The sequence below is a fragment of the Cavia porcellus genome, unplaced genomic scaffold (genome assembly GCF_034190915.1).
Source record: "Cavia porcellus strain 051 isolate PalLab524CR breed Dunkin Hartley unplaced genomic scaffold, mCavPor4.1 scaffold_1, whole genome shotgun sequence".
Lineage (NCBI taxonomy): Eukaryota > Metazoa > Chordata > Mammalia > Rodentia > Caviidae > Cavia > Cavia porcellus.
Genome location: NW_026947484.1, coordinates 174,945,999 through 174,966,083, shown reverse-complemented (window position 1 = coordinate 174,966,083; position 20,085 = coordinate 174,945,999).

The following is a 20,085-nucleotide window of genomic DNA, read 5'->3' as shown; positions in this document are numbered from 1 at the left end:
TTCACACATCCCACCCTGTATGAGCTCCAGTTACCCTTCCAAGAAAAACAAACAAACAAAATGTTAGCCTCTTTAAATTGCTTTCAGCACTCTGGGAAAATGAGGAAGGAGGGAACTACATTTGACCCCAGCCTTGGTAAGTTTTCAATTTAGTGAGACACCATTGCAAAATAAAAACTTTACAAAATAGTCTGTGGGTGATCTCAATGAGAAGGCCCTGAGCTCAATCCTTAGTACCACAAAACAAACAAACAATCACCTTCTCACATATTACTGCAAAATTGAAAAGGCAAGCATCTGGTTTGTATTAGTTTATTTTTAACATAAATCATTGCCATGTGCAAGAGAACCAGCTCCATCAGGATTGCCTAGAAGTGGCTAAAATGCACAACTTCGGGCTCTCCCAGGCCTATTGAATTGCAAAAGCTGGGTAGGCCATGTCATCAGAAAAGAGGCCCCTATGTGATTGTGAAGGTGCAGGAGATTTGAGGACTCCAAGAAATTATATTCCATGTGGGGGAAGGAACTGCATTATAGCAGGTGACAGCCTGCAGTATCTTAAGGAGAGACACTAGAGCGAGCTATATTATTAACCTGTTATCTCCCACCTGCAAAACAAAAGAGTTCTTATTTCTGTACACTAATACATAAGAACACTTGTGAGAGGAAATTTTTGCACAATTTATATATTCACGTGTTTTATCTTAATCTCAGATTACAGGTTGGAAATGATTTACCTCTAAGGGAAAATAAACCATTACTAGCCATTCCTAGTATTTAAATACTATTAAAACATATACTTTCTTTTATTTTTATGGATATTTTAAAAAAGAAGCTTTAAAACTTGAATAAAAAGCAAAGAATTTCAATTGTATATTAAAAACCTCAGAATTTTTTCATATGCATACATATTACACCCATGTATATAGGAATTTAGCAGTATAAATTAAAAATACACTTACTGCAGGATCATTTCATATTTATCTGAAAAACATAACACAGGTGAAGAAATCCAAGGCATCCACTGCATCTCAACACTCAGGACAGAGGCAGACACACACAGAGCTTCATTCAAGTTCACGCCTGACCAGAAACCGGGGCTAATCTGGGCTTTGAGAGGGAGACTTGAAATCTCAGACCACACCTGGTTTCAGCTGTCTCCTGTCCTCTGAAAAAGCACAAACAAATAATGGTCCCTCCTCTGTTCTGGGCTCAGATGCTCAGATCGAACACTTTCATCATCCCTGGCCCTTAGCAGTCCTTGCCCTGCCTTGTGCCTCCCACTCCCAGGGCTCCCTCCGCCCATCAAGGTCTCCATGCACAGTAAGCTGGCCTGCTTTCCAAACTGCCTGAATTTCTATTCAGCCTGGGTAACAATGTGAGAAATTCAGATGTGTGGCGTAAGACAGGTTCTAAGCTGGTATCTCTCTAAGGAAGAGTCACAGCCCATCACTGATTTGGGTTACAAGTGAGTAAGGCAGGAATTATACTGTGTGCCTGTGTGTACATGTGTGCATTTGGCTGGACTTTATCAGAGTCAGATTCCCCTCCGATATCATCTAAGCCCTTTCAAGATGATCAAGGACTCTTCATGAGTGTCCTAGAACAAGGACACATGGCCAGGAACTCCTATCAGGTCCTCACATCCTTCTGCACACTGAGCTGTGCAGTAGCACACTTCAGAAATGGGAGCTTCGTGAGGGCTTAAGGGAGTTACAGTAAGGACTGGGTCTGTGTGTGGTCACCATCATCGATCTGCCATAGTGCTGCATTCAGTAGTGACCACATTAACGACCATGCTGAAAATGCCATGAAGTGAGGGAGCCTAGCTGAGTCCAAAGAAGAAAAGCCACACTTGCCTTTGGTCCTATCCTTACTTTTTTTTTGTGAGGCACTGGGAGGTGACCCCAAGTCCTTCTTACTGACCTAGATCTGCAATACTTTAAAGTCTTTATTTTGGATAGGCTGCCCAGGTCGGTAATCAGACAGGCTGGGATGGAACTTTCCATCCTCATCCTTCCTCAGCCGCCTAGAGTGCTGGGATCATAGGTGTGCATCACTACAGCCAGCTTGCCCCATGACAGTACTCCATGGCACTCCTAGAACTCAGTAAAGCCACACTAGTATTGTCCAGAAACAGGAACTGATCGTACAAAAAATATATGCAAGGGAGGAAGCAGGTGCTAGCTGCAGACTACGTTTCAGGCCCAAGTGCCACAGAGCACAAAGGCTGATCAAAGATGGCTCTGTACCTGCTACCTCTACCATCACCAGGGCCTCCATGTTCCTTTGAAAACTGTGGCGTGAGAGCTCCAACCACAGCAATGGGATTGGCCCACTGAGAGTGGAGGATGGGGTGAGCGCTCCTGCCCTCCTGCTTGAGGAACTCAAATAGGAGCTGCTGTCTCACCCTACTCTGAACATGGTTTTATTCACTATGGACCACTCAGGGTGAGAAGCAGGGAGTTTCTGTTATTTAGCAGTTAACCAGCCTGCAGGGCTTTGTTACAGCAGTCCAAATGGACCTGGAAAGGACCCTGCTTCTTGGCCAACATCACACACCACACACTTGGATGCAGCTTCCCTTGACAGCCATTCTTCAGGGGACTGCATGTGTTGAGGCAGACTGCTGAGCAAGAAGGACACAATCTCTCTATGTTGGCTGTGCACTCCTCAGCTCCTTAGATTGGGAAACACCGGAGACAGAATGCAATCTGTCACTAACTCCACATAGAGAATGCCAACAGACATAGAGGAAGGCACCACACAGAGAGACAGAGGTGGTGAGCCCTGTTCAGGGAAGGTCCTCACAAAAAGGAGAGGCACGGGGAGAGACGGTCCAGTGAGGCTTATGCGTCAGTGTCCCCTCACTGGTGAGAAGGAAGAGAACAGAAGACCCAGGCATCAGAGCCCAGGAGGACCAGTCAGCACAACTGTCTCTGTGGATAAGATGAACTGTGACCTTCTGAGCAGAAGCCCATCAAGAATGGCTTCTCCAGTCTCTGCAAACTTCCAAGATTCTCTGAAGCAAATTCAAGGAGAAAAATCCATGCAGCGGTGATTCAGGGCCATGGCGAAGATCCTATAAAGCAAGCTCCTGGGAGTCCAGGTCTCCCTGCCACTAGTGTCCCTTTCCAGGAAGGTGATGTGGCCGCACACTTCTGACTCAGTGGTCCCCATTGGATGCTGTGACTAGCAGGAGAAGGGTCATGTCTAAGTTAGTGCCAAGACAACTGGCCAGTCTCAGGGTCAGCATCTGTGCTGGAAGCTGACAACTTTTCTGCCACCCTTGGCCTCCTGCTGTGGCATGAGTGGCTGTTCACAGCACCAGCAGTCAGTGGAGACTGGACACAGCCCTAGTGCTTGGCAGACCATCCACTGCTAGAAAGCAAAAGATCAGGAAGAGGCAATTGATTCAGATCACAGTGCACTGAGCAGTGGGGAGAACAAAAACAGCAGGCACACACATGAAACTGTAGGCAGAGACCTAGACACCAACAGTCAGAGCTGCCTCCATGGTACTAAGAAAAGACTGCAGGCTCAAATGGATGCCTCTCCCACCCCCAGCATGCTTCCCTGGAAAGTGCTTCCCACCAATACCCTGAAATCATCCTTCAGCCCACACCCTTCTACACACCCCAAAACTCTATAGCAGTGTGCACCTACATGGAGACTCCCAGGACATTCCTGCTGCCGCTGGCCTTTGAGAGAAGCTCTGCTCATCATCAGCAAAAGTTCAACAGTTTCACACACTAGCTTGGTGCACTGGGGCCAGGCATCTATCTGATTACCAGAGTAATTTTAGGACACCAGGCTCGGCACTCACAGCATGGGAAGGTTCCATATCTGCCATTCCTGGGGGGTTTCCTGCCCAGTTTCAACTCACATCACTCCACAGAGCCTCTGAAGTCTCAGTGTCATTTTTCCCTCATCCATTTCAAGGCTTTGCACTGCACCTGCTGAAAGGTTCAATAACCTCAACATTTCACATTTTCCCTAATGCATATCTACAGGGATACATGCAACACACCTTATGAAACTGCATCCTTGCACTCACACATACTCTATGAACAAAGACATCCACATAGAATTCATTTCCCACCACCCGTGTGTCCTTAGCCATCTAGGTGCTGCCTTGGGTGAGGAACAAGGCTAACTGAATCCTGAAGGCCAACAAAACAGGAATTTCCAATCAGGCTCCAAAGTAGAAAGAAGGGACGTGGCTCCTCCACAGGAACGTCTCAAATGTAGAGAAAAATTGGAGTGCAAGGGCATGGGCTCACAGGCAGGAGAAAATGGCAGCATTCATTGGAGAGAAGCAGGGTGCCACCAGCACCTCATGGTCATCCCTCTGGGGAAAGTCTGATCATTGTGCGTCCCACATTCCTTTGGGCTCTGGTAGCATCCTGTAGAAGAGAAGGATACGGTTTCTCAGTTTGTGGTATGTGGTGTGGAGTCCACAGAGAGGGCTTCTACTCCTGGTTTCTACTTTTCCACCTGGTTTCACAGGTTTGGTATCAAGTTGAGATGCCAAATAGGTGCCATGACTTCCTTTCTCCTCTCAACTTCAGAGACAGCAGGGGCAGCCAGCATGTGTGACCAAGATGTGGCCTCGGTGGAGGCATCAGGGCCAGGCATCATGAAAGCCATGCTCTGAAGGCTGGGCTGCCCGAGAGATAGAGCAGCCCCTCTGGTACAAGAGGAGCCAGAGAGACAGGAAGGTAAGATATCAGCAGATCAGGGAGGGGGCTTCCAGAAGAGTAGAGCCCTGAAGAAGGGAGATCGAGGCATTTCAGATTGGTATGCTGTGGGAAGCCCTGTAATTGGCTGCCACCTTAACATCTTTAGGCTGCACCACCTTAATGCCCTTTAGGAGTTAGGCTTGGTAATTAAGCAGCAGCTTGCATAACGTGTTTAGCCTGTCCCATTATTCAGGGACTATGCCTATGGAGCCAGTGCAGGGAAATTTGAACTGACCTATGAACCTCCCTCTTGCCACTGTTGCTAAGTTCCCTGCTGATGTCTCAGCACCAAAAATCCCTTTTCCCCAATATCCTATATATTTGCTACTCCTTCTATGAATAAACGAGACTTGATTGGAATTCCTCAACTTGTCTCCACTCTTTGGGTCTCTTGCTCCCTTCTTCATCCCCACTCCCCCTCTATGGTCTCCGTGGATTTACCAGCGGGCTGAGTCAGTATGCAGGCCCCTCTCAAGGCCCTACAGTAGCAACACTTTCTCAAGCTAGGAAAAAAACAGCAGACACCCATGTGAGGACACAGTCCCCGCCAATCTCACATCTGAGGGGATGACAGAAACTCGTGAACAAAATGCAAACAGATACTTGACCTCTGGTCCTTTGCTGGACCCAGCGCCATGATACCTGCCAAGTGTCCCTCATGTCTATAGCGAACACTGGACTGACGGTCATGTCTCCCCTCTGGATACAGTCTGGGTGGAAGGGAAGCCCCTCCCACTGACACTCCACCATAAGTGACTCTCCAGTCACCTTCAGGCATATCTAAGGGACCAGCCAGCCACCTCCAGTGAAAATGTCTCTTCAGACAAGCAAAGCTCCCTGGAAAAAGAGGCAGAGAGCACCAGAAGGTCGTTAGGTAGTTGTAACCTGCCGATTCAGACAAGACACTGAAGCTTGAAGAGTTTCCATCTTGGCCACTGTACTTGTGAATCTTCCCTCTGGGCACAGGGACAGCAACCCTGCTGAGGATGTTGTCCAGCAGGAAATTCCTCTCTGGTGGGTGACCTGAGACCTCCTCATCCTTTCTTTACAACACAGGTCAGGATCCTGTCCTTGATGCAAATGCTGGTTCTTGATGGTTGAGGAGGCCTGCCTGACTTTCCTTTGCTAGGCAAAACCATGGGAGGACCCTTTAGACACAAATGCAGATCAGGCCCCAGGTGGGACTCCTTGCCACTTGTGGAATGGCTGCAGAGCTTCAGTCCCAGTTTTGCTGGTTGCTCAGCTGCTGATCTTCATCTGCAAATGCTCCCCATGGGTCTGTTTACACTTTTACCATCATGTTCTCTAGAGAGTCATGATAATGAGCAGGAGTAACTGTGGGGAAAAAATGATTAGTAAGGGGGGTGAGCTGAAGGAGGCTAAGGTTTTCTGGTAATCAGTCAGAAATATACAGAGGACTAAGAGCCGCTGGAGCCCCCTGGTCACCTGAAGTGCACAGATCAGAGGAGCATGGGAAATGTCTAACCTGAGGCCACTTTCACTACAGGCTACTAATTTCATCTTTGTTTGGCATAGTAAAGTGGTGTGAGGTGGAGAAGGCTAACATTTCCTAAGAACGCCCCAGCAGTATGCACAGGAGGAAGAGACTCTTAAGCCCCTTGGGGATCCTTAGTGCACAGGGCAGAGGTCCTGCACGTGGTCTAATCTGAGGCTAATAAGAGTGCTTACTACAGGCTGCTAATTTCATCCCTCTTCTTTATCATTTGAAAGGTATGTGCTTCTAGTCTACCAGTTAGGCAGACTGATGGAGTGATAGATATTCACACACACGAACTACAATTTCATTTGCTGGATTTAGACTTCTCTCATCATTCTTTCGATGCTCAAATTTGCCTTGACACTTTAGCCTCCTCTGCCCCTATTTTCAGCTACACCTGAGTTCTCTCATGCTTTTCTCTACAGTCGATGTTTCCAAGTTCACCTCACTGTGGATGCAGTCTGGACAGCTCCCAAGCTTAGAATAAGCTGCTACCGCGATACTGCTGGGGTCCATAGGCATTAAACCAACCAGGCACAGGGCATTTGGCTCCCACCTTTGGGCAAAAGTCGGTTTGCAGGTGGGGGCGACGCACGCGCCCTCTACCGGTCGGCGGTGCCTCGCAAGGGAGCCTCGCGCTGAGAGGAGACTCCTGGTCTGGAAACACATCACTGCTGATGTCAAGTTTAGGAGGATCCAGATACAGTGAGGAACAACGGGACTGGCAAATTTTGGTTTCTTTTCTTTTTGTCATTAAGGAGCTGTGCTATACACAATGAAGTGGAAGCCCCTGGGAGCCGAGAGAGGGCAGGTGACCAGTGGTCCACACTGGGCAAGGTGCGCTTTTCTCTCCACAGCCGGCCGGTAGAGGGCGCGCGCGTCGCTCTCCTGCTGCAAACCCAGTGTGTGGCATTTATTACACCTGCGCAGGGTAAGTTTAATGCTCATGTGTCCCCTTGGCGTTGGGGCATTTGGAACAGGCTCATTTGTGGAAAAAACAGAAAAAGAAAAAGAGAACAACGCAGTCGTTTTGAGGTTGTGTGATGCCTCCCTGAGGCAGGTCCCTGGGAAGATGGCTCCACCTGTCCCAGACCCCCTGAGAGATCAGACACTTCTGAGAATTCCCCTAGCTGTGGGGAGATCATTCCAGTTCTGACCTCCACCCTCACTCTCAATTTATGTCCAAACTGCAGACAGATATTCTTCTGGTCCGACTTGCTAATGCAGGCGCTATGGACAGGACCGCCTAGAACCTGTTTTCCAGGACCAGGGGACTTCCTGCGGTGCAGGTCTACACAGGATGTTGCTCAACTGTGAGGAGGACCAGACGCTTCAGAGACCGCCGTACATTTTAGGGGAAAGGAGAGGGAGGCTCAGGACGTCCCAATGATGAGGCGCTGGGGGAGAGCAGGAAAGAAATCAGACCTCTTGGGGACAGTGTTTTGCAGCAGGTGTGAGGAATATTCAAGAGGTGAAATCTTTACAGTTGTTCCCAAGACATCTGTGTATTCTGAAGAAACTTTCCTTTTCCAGTAGGTTTGCACTTGGTTTTAGATTTTGTTTTGTTTTGGCTTTGTTTTGGGATTGGGGGGAAGGTGTTGTTGTTGTTTTCTTTTAAAAGTAGAAAAATTTATTGGGAAAAGGAACGGGGAAAAAAGAAAAGCTCCTAAGAGACAGAAGGAGTACTCAATGCATTCTCAAGAAATCAACTTCTCAAAGGAATTTTTTAAAAATTTTATTTAAAAGGAAAAAGAGAAAAACACAAAACAAAACAAAACGGTGTAAGGGTACAAGTAATACAGAACTACAAAAAAAAAAAAACACTAAGAAATCACCAGTTAATAGATTACATATTATCATCTTAGAAATAGTTGCTCAAATCACAATATCAAAGAATACAAAGTGGACATTCAAACAGTGAGACTGCAAATAGTTGTGTTCAGTGATCCAACCAAAAACATTAATATGGTCAGCTATTTAACACCCCTAAACACACTTGCTGTTGTATCCTTTAGAGCTCTTTTTTTCTCTCTCTTTTTTACAACAAAATTTACACATTTTGGGTTTTATTACTCCTTAGTTCTTATTACTTTTTTGGGAGGGAACGAATAAAGTCAAATATGGCAAAACAAAGCTGTCAGTCAAAACCAAAACTTAGCACATGATGTAAAACAGACTACAAGGTTATCAACAATGGTTATCAACGTTGTCTCTTGTTTCCTTAAAAAGAATTGTCGATCTCATTAGATATTATAAAGTTGAACAAAACAGTAGAGAAGAAGACCAATAAAACTTAAGCATTTTAAACATTACAGGACTTCCAAAGGAGACAATAGTCAAACCAGAATGGGCATCTTAGTGAATCTTATTGCCTTCAAAGTAGTTGCCTACAACCTCAAACTTGATACTATCATACAGAGTGGAACAGAGTCTAGTCAGTCAAAACAAGATCGTGGGAGTATTATAGGACTTCAAAACAAGTTAATAGAAAATTAAAAAAACTTACTATTATATATCCTGCTAATTTTTTAAATTTTTCCCCTTAATTAAAAAAACATAAGAAATAACTAAATAATTTTTTAATGAATAAGGGATAGATTGAGATAAAACAGGACATAACAGTATAACAATACAGGTCAAAGCATGACTGTTTCAGCAACCTAGTGCTTCACCACCAAATAACCCGACTTAATAGTAGTTACCATAGTGTCTGTCTTTTTCCTTGAAATATTTGAATAAAATTTCATATACTATAGCTTCAAATATTTCCATATCAAGAAGCCCAGAATAAAGCCTTTCCAATTAATAAGTGAAAACTTTATAAGGCTTCAAGTCCACATAATGGGCAATCATGATTACCACATTTTTATATATTTGAATCATTACTTACATTAGGGAAACTATTCGGTATTCACACATGCCAGGTTGATTTATTTCACTTATGAGTATGGTCTCAAGCTGCGCCCATTTTTTGATAGATATCTCAATGTGATCCTTCTTTATACCTGAATAATACTCCATTGTATAGAAATACCACTACATTTTATCCATTACTCAGTTGATGGACACTTGTGTTGTTTCCAAGATATGGCGATTACAAATTGTGCTGCTATAAACATAGGTGCACATAAATCACTGTGGTATGATGCTTTCAGTTCTTCTGGGAATATGCCTAGAAGTGGAATAGCTGGAATAAATGGGATTTCCAATCCCAGCTTTTTGAGAAATCTCCAGACTGACCTCCACAAAGGCTGCACAAGTCTACACTCCCACAAACAGTGTAGGAGAGTTCCTTTTTCCCCACAGCCTCTCCAGCATTTGTTGTTGTTGGTTTTCTTGATCCTGGCCATTCTTTCAGGAGTGAGATAGTATCTCAGTGTGGTTTTAATTTGCATTTCTCTAATGACCAATGATGATGAACATTTTTTCATGTATTTATTTGACATTTGCATTTCTTCCTCTGAGAAGTGCGTATTCATCTCAGATGCCCATTTTTGGATTGAATCTTTGAATTTTGGGGGTCTGAGTCTTTTTTAATTCTTTATATGTTTTAGACAAGAGGCCCTTGTCTGAGAGAGAGTTCACTAAAATCTTTTCCCAGTTTGTGGGTTTTCTTTTCACTATGCTGGAGATTTCTTTTGACATGCAGAAACTTTTTAATAAGAAGTGGTCCCAGTTATTGATTCTGGGAAGTATTTCCTGTGCGGTTTGAGTCCTGTTCAAGAATTCTCTACCTACTCCTATGTCTTCAAGGTTTCTACCCAATTTTTCTTCCAATAGATTTAGTGTTTCTGTTTTAATATTCAGATCTTTGACCCATTTAGATTTTAATTTAGTACATGGTGATAGACATGGGTCTAGCTTTAGTTTTCGGCAAATGGAGAGCCAGTTTTTCCAGCACCATTTATTAAAGAGACTGTCGTTCTTCCATTGAACCTGCTTGGCTCCTTTATCAAAGATAAGGTGGTTGAGTGTGTTTGTAGTTGTGGTTGTATCTTCTAATCTATTCCATTGATCTTCGGCTCTGTTTTGATTCCAATACCATGTTGATTTTACTACTGTTGCTTTGTAGTATAACTTCAAGTCAGGGATTGTGATGCCTCCTACTTTGTCTTTGCTGCTTAGAATTGCCTTTGCTATTCTAGGTCTCTTCTGGTTCCAGATGAAATTTAGGAGTGATTTCTCTAGATCTATAAGGTATGTTTACGGTATTTTTATTGGGATTGCATTGAATCTGTATAACAGTTTTGGGAGAATGGCCATTTTCACAATGTTTGTTCTTCCTATCCATGAGCAAGGGATGTCTTTCCATTTTCTGAGATCATCTTCAATTTCTTTTTTCAGTTTATTATAATTTTCACTGTATAAGTCTTTCACTTCTTTCATAAGAGTAATTCCTAAATATTTCAATTTTTTTGCTTGCTAATGTGAATAGTCCAGTTTCTCTTATTTCCGTCTCTGTGATTTTGTTGTTCGTGTATAGGAATGCTATTGATTTCTGAGTATTGATTTTGTATCCAGCCACATTACTGAATTTATTTATTGTATCTAAGAATCTTTCAATGGAGTTTAGGGGGTCTTCTATGTAGAGTATCATGTCATCTGCAAACAATGATAATTTAACTTCTTTTTTTTAAGGTTACACATAATACAGAACTACAAAAAAAAACATAACAGTAAGAAATCACCTGTTAATAGATTACATATTATCATCTTGGAAATAGTTGCTCAAATCACAGTATCAAAGAATACAAAGTAGACATTCAAACAGAGAGACTGCAAACAGCTGTGTTCAATGATCCAAAAACATTAATATAGTCAGCTATTTAACACCCCTAAACACACTTGCTTTTATATCCGTTAGAGCTCTTTTTTTTCCTTCCTTTCTATTTTACAACAAAATTTACACATTTTGGATTTTATTACTCCTTGGTTCTTATTACTGTTTTTTTGGGGGGAGAGAATAAAGTCAAATATGGCAAAACAAAGCTGTCAGTCAAAACCAAGGATAGACATAGCACATGATGTAGAACAGAGTACAAGGTTATTAACAATGGTTATTAACGTTGTCTCTTGTTTCCTTAAAAAGATTTGTCTATCTCATTAGATATTATAAAGTTGGACAAAACAGTAGAGAACAAGACCAATAAAATTTAGGCATTTTAAACATTACAGGACTTCCAAAGGAGACAATAGTCAAACCAGAATGGGCATCTTAGTGAATCTTATTGCCTTCAAAGTAGTTGCCTATATCCTCTGACTTGATACTATCGCACAGAATGGAACAGAGTCTAATCAGTCAAAACAAGATCGTGGGAGTATTACAGGACTTCAGAACAAGTTAATGGGAAATTGAAAATAGTTACTATTATATATCCTAATTTTTTAAATTTTTCCCTTAATTAAAATAAACATAAGAAATAACTAAATAATTTTTTTAAAGTATAGTAGTTATCATAGTGTCTGTCTTTTTCCTTGAAATATTTGGATAAAACTTCATATACTATAGCTTCAAATATGTCCATATCAAGAAGCCCAGAATAAAGCCTTTCTAATTAATAAGTGAAAATTTTATAAGGCTTCAAGGCCACATAATAGGGATTCATGATTATCACATATTTTTATATATTTGAATCATTACTTACATTAGGGAAACTGTTTGGTATTCATACATGTGAGATTGATTTGTTTCACTTATGAGTATGGTCTCAAGCTGCGCCCATTTTTTGATAAATATCTCAATGTGATCCTTCTTTATAGCTGAATAATTCTCCATTGTATAGAAATACCACAACTTTTTTATCCATTCCTCAGTTGTTGGACACCTGGGTTGTTTCCAAGATCTGGCGATTACAAATTGTGCTGCTATAAACATAGGTGCACATAAATCACTGTGGTATGATGATCCGGCCTGCAGATCAACAAGTTCAGAACTCCTGGAGGGGAAACGGGGATTAAATAAAAGACATGGGGGAGACAAAAAGAGACGAAGGCAAGTTGATGTTAACCCAATCAAGTCTCTGGTTTATTGAGAAAATAATCACATCTTTTATAGGCTAAGGGCGGGAGCTGGGACAGGAAGAGGTTAAACAGATGAATACAACAGGGTTACCATCACATCCGGATAAGTGACGTAAGCAGGAGAGGATTATGGTTAATGTAGGCAGACGCAGTGCCCATAGGAGAGAGAGAGAGAGACATCGAGGCAGCAATGCCTGTCACTCGGCTCCCTACATCTCCTCCCTTTTTATATTATTTAATTAAGAGTATGGCAGGCCCTGTGAGGACAGCGTCTGTCTTAGGTCAAGGACCTCATTGCATGAACCCAACCAGGCCTTACCCGTCATGGGCTTGCAGAACAGCAGTTGGTCCTGTGCCTGTCTTAGGTGGCCATTGGAATTAACATGCATGTCCTAGTTGCCCGTCTCTGACTGCCTGTCCATTGCCCCAGGGCAGTCAGGCCGCATCATCATATGGGCCACTCGTGGGAATTCCTTCCCTGTAGGTTTGTTGATCTGCCAACTCCAGCTGATGATAGTGTACCTGAATGGGCTTTGCCATAAATGCGTCTATCCAGTTATTAATGAACATCATAATCCTCTGAAAAATACAAGACTCACAGAAATGAGAAACAATAGGTCAGCTAGGGGACCCAAAAGGGGGACTAGGTAAGGGAAAAACTCGCCCCCCCAAAATCAAGGAGAAGGGGTTGACAGCCATTTGTTGGTGTCTCTGTATGAAGTCATTCTCCTGTGTCTTGGAGCATGCCTTGAATAACACTGGATGCAGTCTATTTGGCTGGTGTATGTTCCTCCAGACCGAGAAGAGCCTCTTCCGCAGTCATGGGGTTCCGTGCATGGCTGTCAGCAGTTGCAGTCTGTTTGGCAGGGGTCAAAATCCACCATGGGTGTGGTGTGGCTCAAGAAGGCTGGTTAAGCAGCATAAGGCTCCAGGGAGATGTGTCATCTGTAAGAGAACACAGGGGATTGTGCCTCAGGAAATAACATTATTCCTGGGCCTTACAAGGGGTCTTTGAAGAACTGTCTACTTGCTTTACGAGGCATTCAGGTAGCCATCTAGCTTCTCTATCTTGTTGAGAGTAAACACACACTGAACCTCGTCCCCAGATAAGGACTGGATCAGGGCCATTCCACACATTGGTTAGTGGGTCTCTCCATAAAACAGATGCAAACCGTGTTTGAGTCCGAGTATGCCAAAACCGAGATGGTGCGGAGCAGCCTGAAGCATCCAGGGTCAGAAAATTTAAAATAAAAAGAGCATGTGAAAGGACATTTCTAGGGGACACCTGGGTGGGGTACCATGTCTCCCTTTTTATTTTATCTATGGTGAATTTTAGAGAACGATGCGCATGTTCAACAATGCCTTGTCCCTGAGGATTATAAGGTATACCTGTAGTGTGGAGGATATTAAGGCTTTTACAAAATTGAGCAAAGGAGGTGCTGGTATAGCCAGGGCCATTATCGGTCTTAAGCTGTTGAGGACATCCCAGAACTGAGAAGGCTGACAGCATATGGGCTATAATGTGTTTAGCAGCTTCTCCAGTCTGGAGAGTGGCAAAAATGAAGCCACTATAAGTGTCAATAATGACATGTACATATTTTAGATTGCCAAACTCATTGAAATGGGTAACATCCATTTGCCATAAGGCATTAGGAATTAAACCTCTAGGGTTGACTTCTAGGTGTTGAACAGGTGAGTGGATAGCACAAGATGGGCAATTTTTTACAATTTGTCTGGCTTGCTCACTGGTAATTTTGTAGAGAAGGCGGAGGGTGTGAGCATTCAGGTGGTGTAACTGGTGGGCTTGTTGGGCCTCAGACACCTTGGAGTCCTGAGCCATAAAAACCTGTGCTCGTACAGCAACATCAGCCAAATGATTTCCTTGGACAAGAGGCCCTGGGAGGTTGGAATGAGCTCGCAGATGACCGATAAAGAACTTATGACGGCGAAGCCGTATGAAGCATTGTAATTGTTTGAACAGATTTGCAGCTGGGGAAGCATGACATCTAGTAGCAACAGTCTCTAATAATGGAACAGACTGAGCAAGATAAGCACTGTCAGTATACAAATTAAATGGTTGGTCAGAGTAAGCAGCAAAAGCTGCAAGAATAGCTTCTAACTCTGCTAATTGTGCAGAGGAAGTATCTGCCTGGAGGGTAGAAACATTGTCTTGAGATACATAAGCAGCCCTTCCGGAGGATGAGCCATCAGTGAATAAAACCAGGGCACCCGGAAGGGGTTGTGAAGCTGTGACTTTAGGGAATATAAATTAGTGACGATTAGCAAAGTCAACTAGCTTATTTGGAGGGTAATGATTGTCAATAGTCCCTGAATAGGAAGCTAAGGCAATAGGCCACACTTCAGTACTCTGAAGTAGCCAATCTATTTGGTCTTTTGTAAAAGGTTGAATGATAATATCTGGTTCTTTGCCAAAGTAACATTTTCCCTGCTTTCTACCCTGGATTATTAGGTCTGAGACAGCTTGGAAATAAGGCAAAAGTGTTCTTTTTGGAGAGACTGGTAAATGGGCCCACATGAGGGGAGCTTGTTGCCAGAACACTGCTGTAGGGCAAAGCTTTGTATTAAAAATGAGAAACTGTAAAGGCTCATTGTAGTCCATAAAGGAAACAGTTTGTTGAGCAATAGCCTCTTCTACTTTACTAAGTGCTCTCCTGGCATCAGGTGTAAGCTCTCGGGGGAAGTTGGATCTATGTCTCCCCGAAGCAGCGCATAAAGGGGCTGTGAATCATGTTTAGTTAGTTTTAAAAATGGTATGAGCCAATTAATATCTCCCAATAGTTTTTGGAAGTCATGAAGTGTAAAGGAATAGAGAAAAAGCAATCTTTAAGATCTATGACAATTTTAAACAATCCTAAAGGAATGGCACTGAGTGAGGGGAGGCCAGGCTGTAGAGGCCCCATTAAGACCATTGTCTTATTTATCGCCCTAAGGTCTTGTAGCAGCCTCCACTTCCCTGACCTTTTCCGGATAACAAAGATAGGTGTGTTCCAAGGGGAATTACTAGGAACAATGTGGCCTGCATTTAACTGGTCCTGCACCAGCTGCCGTGCGGCTGCAAGCTTTTCAGAGTTAAGGTTGTTTCTAAAGGCTTATATGAATCCCCAATTTGCCATGGAGGTACAGCGAGTGGTGGGCTGCCATCCTGGGACCTGCTGATCATGTCAACAGGTGGAAGTGGTGGCAGATCACCATGTATGAGGACCTCTAACAAGCCATCACTCTCTGCATCTGAGAAATCAGAGGCTTCAGATTTTTCTGAGGACGGTTTTGAGGTAGATTTAAGGAAGTCGCGCAAGGCAGCCTCACCTAGTGCAACTGTCTCCTCAACCTGAGGATGATTTCAGCTCTTTTGCACTTGTTTAAATATGTTCTGTGAGCTAATATATGGTCTATTTTAGAAAATGATCCATGTACTGCTGAGAAGAATGTGTATTCTGATGTTGTTGGGTGGAACATCCTGTATATGTCTATCAAACCCATTTGTTCACAGGTATGATTCAGTTCTGTTATTTCTTTGCTCATTTTCTGTCTGGTTGATCTGTCCCTCGGTGTCAATGGCCTATTAATGTCTCCTGTTACAATTGTGTTACTGATAATTTGAGTTTTCATTTCTGTTAATAGTTGTGCTGGGTGCTCTGGAGTTTCGTGCATATATATTTAAGATAGTTATCTCTTCCTCTTGGAGTTTTCCCCTTACGAGTATGTAGTGACCTTCTTTGTCCTTTATGGTCATTGTTGATTTAAAGTTCATGTTGTCTGCTAACAGAATGGCTACTCCTGCCTTTTTTTGGATTCCTCCTGCATGAAGTATTGTTTTCCATTCTTGACTTTCAGTTTGTGAGTATCCTTCTGGGTTAGATGGGTTTCCTGTAAACAGCATATGGTTGGATTTTGTTTCTTGATCCATTCTGCTAGTCTGTCTCTTTTGATTGGTGCATTGAGACCATTTACATTAATGATTATTACTGTTAAATGCTGGTTTACTGTTGACATATTATCTCTCTGCTGTTGCATCTTTATTTTTCTGTTTTGTTTAATTATTTGCTTTGCTTAGTTGTTTTTTCCTTTGTGTATCTAAACTGTCTCTCAATATTTTTTGCAGGGTTGGTTTGGTGTTCATGAAGTTCTTCACCTGTTCTTTGTCATGGAAGTATCATATTTCACCATCTATTTTGAATGATAGTTTTGCAGGATATATCAGTCTCGGTTGGAAATCATTTTGCTTTAGGATCTGGAATACTTCACTCCATGCTCTTCTTGACTTTATCGTTTGTGCTGAGAAGTCTGCTGTGATTCTGATAGGTTTTCCTTTATAAGTGATCTGTCTTTTCTCTCTGACAGCTTTTAGTAATCTATTCTTGTGTTGGATTTCTGGGATGGTGATTATTATATGTCTGGGTGTAGTTTTATTTTGGTTATGAGTGTTTGGAGTTCTATATGCTTCACTGATCTTGATGTCAGTTTCTGATCTCATGCTTGGGAAATTTTCAGCTATTACTTCTCTAAATATCCGCTTGACATCCTTTATGTTGTCTCCCTCTCTTTCATTAATCCCTATCATTCTTATGTTATTCTTCTTTGCATCGTCTTGCAGTTGTTGAATTGTTGTTTCCTGATTCCTTGTTATTTTCAGAAGATAGAAAGTTTGATGCTTTTAAAGGATAGTTTTAACTAAGGAATTTAAGGACTTGCTGAGCTTTTAAAATTTCACTGTACTTTTCCCATAATTTACCAAAATGGTACTCAGCTCCTGGTGTAGCTGGACATTTCCAGAAGGGGTCAGGAATTGGAATTCCATTTTATATCTAGCTTTTATTACTCTGTATTGTTTTCATATATTTTGGTTATATTTTTCTGTCACGTATTTAAGATCAAATTAAAGTGAGACCTGTTTTAATTAAAAGTAACCTCTTGCTGACTAGTGAGGTCAGTTAAGTCTCCTCAGGCATTACTTTTGAAACCATGAACAGAGTCTTCCAGCTCATCTGTTAGTGTTAGCTTCCAGATTGGGACATGGCGTTGGAGGTGCCTGGGAGCCTTTTCTCCTATTGGATGTTTCCCCTCTCTGGAGACTCTCTTTTGGAAAGCACACTGAACATTTGTTGATTCCTGTCATTTAGGATCTAGAAATCTCTCTGTTCGGGAGGTTGGGTGACACCTCAAAGTTATAGGACCCACAGAAAAGGTTCCCTCATGTCTGGGGTCCTTACTGACCTTGAAGGTCAAGGGCAAGCATATTGCCTACTTCTTGGCCCAGTTACCCTTCTAATGTTAGTTTCTAAACATCAGTAGTTGAACAGCAAGAAGAGATCAGCTATGTGGCCACTGTGGCCAAGAGAGCAACAAGGTTAACTATTTATAATTTCATCTGAATATTAAGTATTTGAAATATAAAGTATAGCCAGAGGACTGTTATTCTTTATCAAACATGATTCTTTTAGTTGTTGAATCCCTACAGAATGTTAACAGACAACAGTTATGCTGTTTTGCAGAGAAAATGAGATCAAAATTCACACATAGTATATTAGCATGAATCATGATGACATTATTTTGGTATCACATTTAAGTGTCCATCTTATGGTAGAATAGCCTTTTTAGTCAAGCATCTCATTCTGGTCTTAAGACATTACAAGACACAAATTCTAAAATGAGTTTATTCTTCAATGGGATGCCACCCAAAGACAATGCACCTGTCAAAATGTATCTTAGAAGTTTTTAATATCTAGCCTTTTAATTCTTAGTGTGGGACATTGCTTGGACTGTTCAGTGTATGAGCATCTCTAAGTGTAGTGACACATACATAACATACACATCATATAAGCTTCTTAATAAAACTGTCACTGAACTGATCATTGCATGCTAGCTTGACATGTATCTGTTATCACAAGTAGCTAAAAGAAAGGCAGACATCTGAGTCTAAAAGCAAAAGTTATCACTAAAATCCTGGTTTTACATCTTAGAAGATCTGTACACTTGAAAGGCTGAATGCATTTAGTACACCTTGAAATTTACAATAGTGAGTGTCACAGGTTTATGAAAGTCTTTGTCTCAATTTAGTTTTGTATCAAGAGCATCTTTTAAGAAAATCTTATTGTTTTACTCACAGGAAACTTGACCTTTTGATTATGACCAATGTAAACATATCACAGTATGTGTACAATGTTTATTGGGATGTGTGTGTCAAAGGCTATGGAAATTATTGGGCTCCTTTAGTGAACAATGACTGAAATAAAGGTTTCAGGGCAATTACTCCTTTATTCATCAAGGGGAGTCTCATCCCACCATTTTCCCCAAGCCCAAAATGTCTCCACTAATTACCTTGCCATTTCTCAGATGACTTGTGAGAACCAGATCATAACAATTAACATTATTCTTGACCAATGAAATGCTCTCATGTTATTGTACACAGACTACTATTGTATTTGTATTGTATTGTACTGTACTTGTAAAACCTGTCTTGACATCATTTCCATCAGCTGGAAACCTAGGTGGTTGCATTCCCTTAACTCCAGTGACACCTGTCTATACGCCACCTTAAATTGTAGACATAAATATTTTAGAAATCCAAAGATCCAAAAACACAAAAACAAAAACAGCTATAGATGTTGCAGTCAGTCACATAGGATAGTTTTTAATACACCAGAGTATATCCAGATGTATTTGGCCAAGTTCTATTACAGTAAATTTTGACAGTTTTTAAATTTGTAACTGTAAATGACTAGTCCAAACTTTTTTGTAGGTCAATTATCACAGATCTCTTGAAAAAAAAATCAGAAGAAATAAAAACCTTTTACATCTGTGGAAGCGAAAATCATTTTTAAGGTGGTCCTAGGCTGATGGTTTGTCTAATTGGATTACCCAGCTATACAAGCTTCCCATTGTTGCTTTGCTAGCCATAGGAGTTTCAAAGTCACAACCAATAGCCAAACTGATGTTATGATAGTCATGTGTAACTGTTCCCTCTAAAGAGACAGACTAGTTAAAAATAATTTTAACTGTTTCCACAAAGGTGTGTTGACTAGGTTTGGATGTAGAAACACACTAAGTGTATATACACAGGATAGAGCATTACACTGCTAATCTCTGTTAGTCCATCTTAGATGTCTCTTGGTCCACAACAGTTGTGCTTTCATTGTTTGATTGCTTTGGCAATAAGATTCACTAAGATGCCCATTCTGGTTTGACTCCTTTGGAAGTCCTGTAACGTTTACAATGCTTAAGTTTTATTGGTCTTGTTCTCTACTGTTTTGTTCAACTTTATAATATCTAATGAGATCGACAATTCTTTTTAAGGAAACAAGAGACATTGTTGATACCATTGTTGATAACCTTGTAGTCTGTTTTACATCATGTGCTAAGTTTTGGTTTTGACTGACAGCTTTGTTTTGCCATATTTGACTTTATTCGCTCCCCCCCAAAAAAGTAATAAGAACTATGGAGTAATAAAACCCAAAATGTGTAAATTTTGTTGTAAAAAAGAGAGGGAAAAAAAGAGCTCTAAAGGATACAACAGCAAGTGTGTTTAGGGGTGTTAAATAGCTGACCATATTAATGTTTTTGGTTGGATCACTGAACACAACTGTTTGCAGTCTCACTGTTTGAACGTTCACTTTGTATTCTTTGATATTGTGATTTGAGCAACTATTTCTAAGATGATAATATGTAATCTATTAACTGGTGATTTCTTACTGGTTTTTTTTTTTTTTTTGTAGTTCTGTATTACTTGTACCCTTACACCGCTTTGTTTTGTTTTGTGTTTTTCTCTTTTTCCTTTTAAATAAAATTTTTAAAAAATTCCTTTGA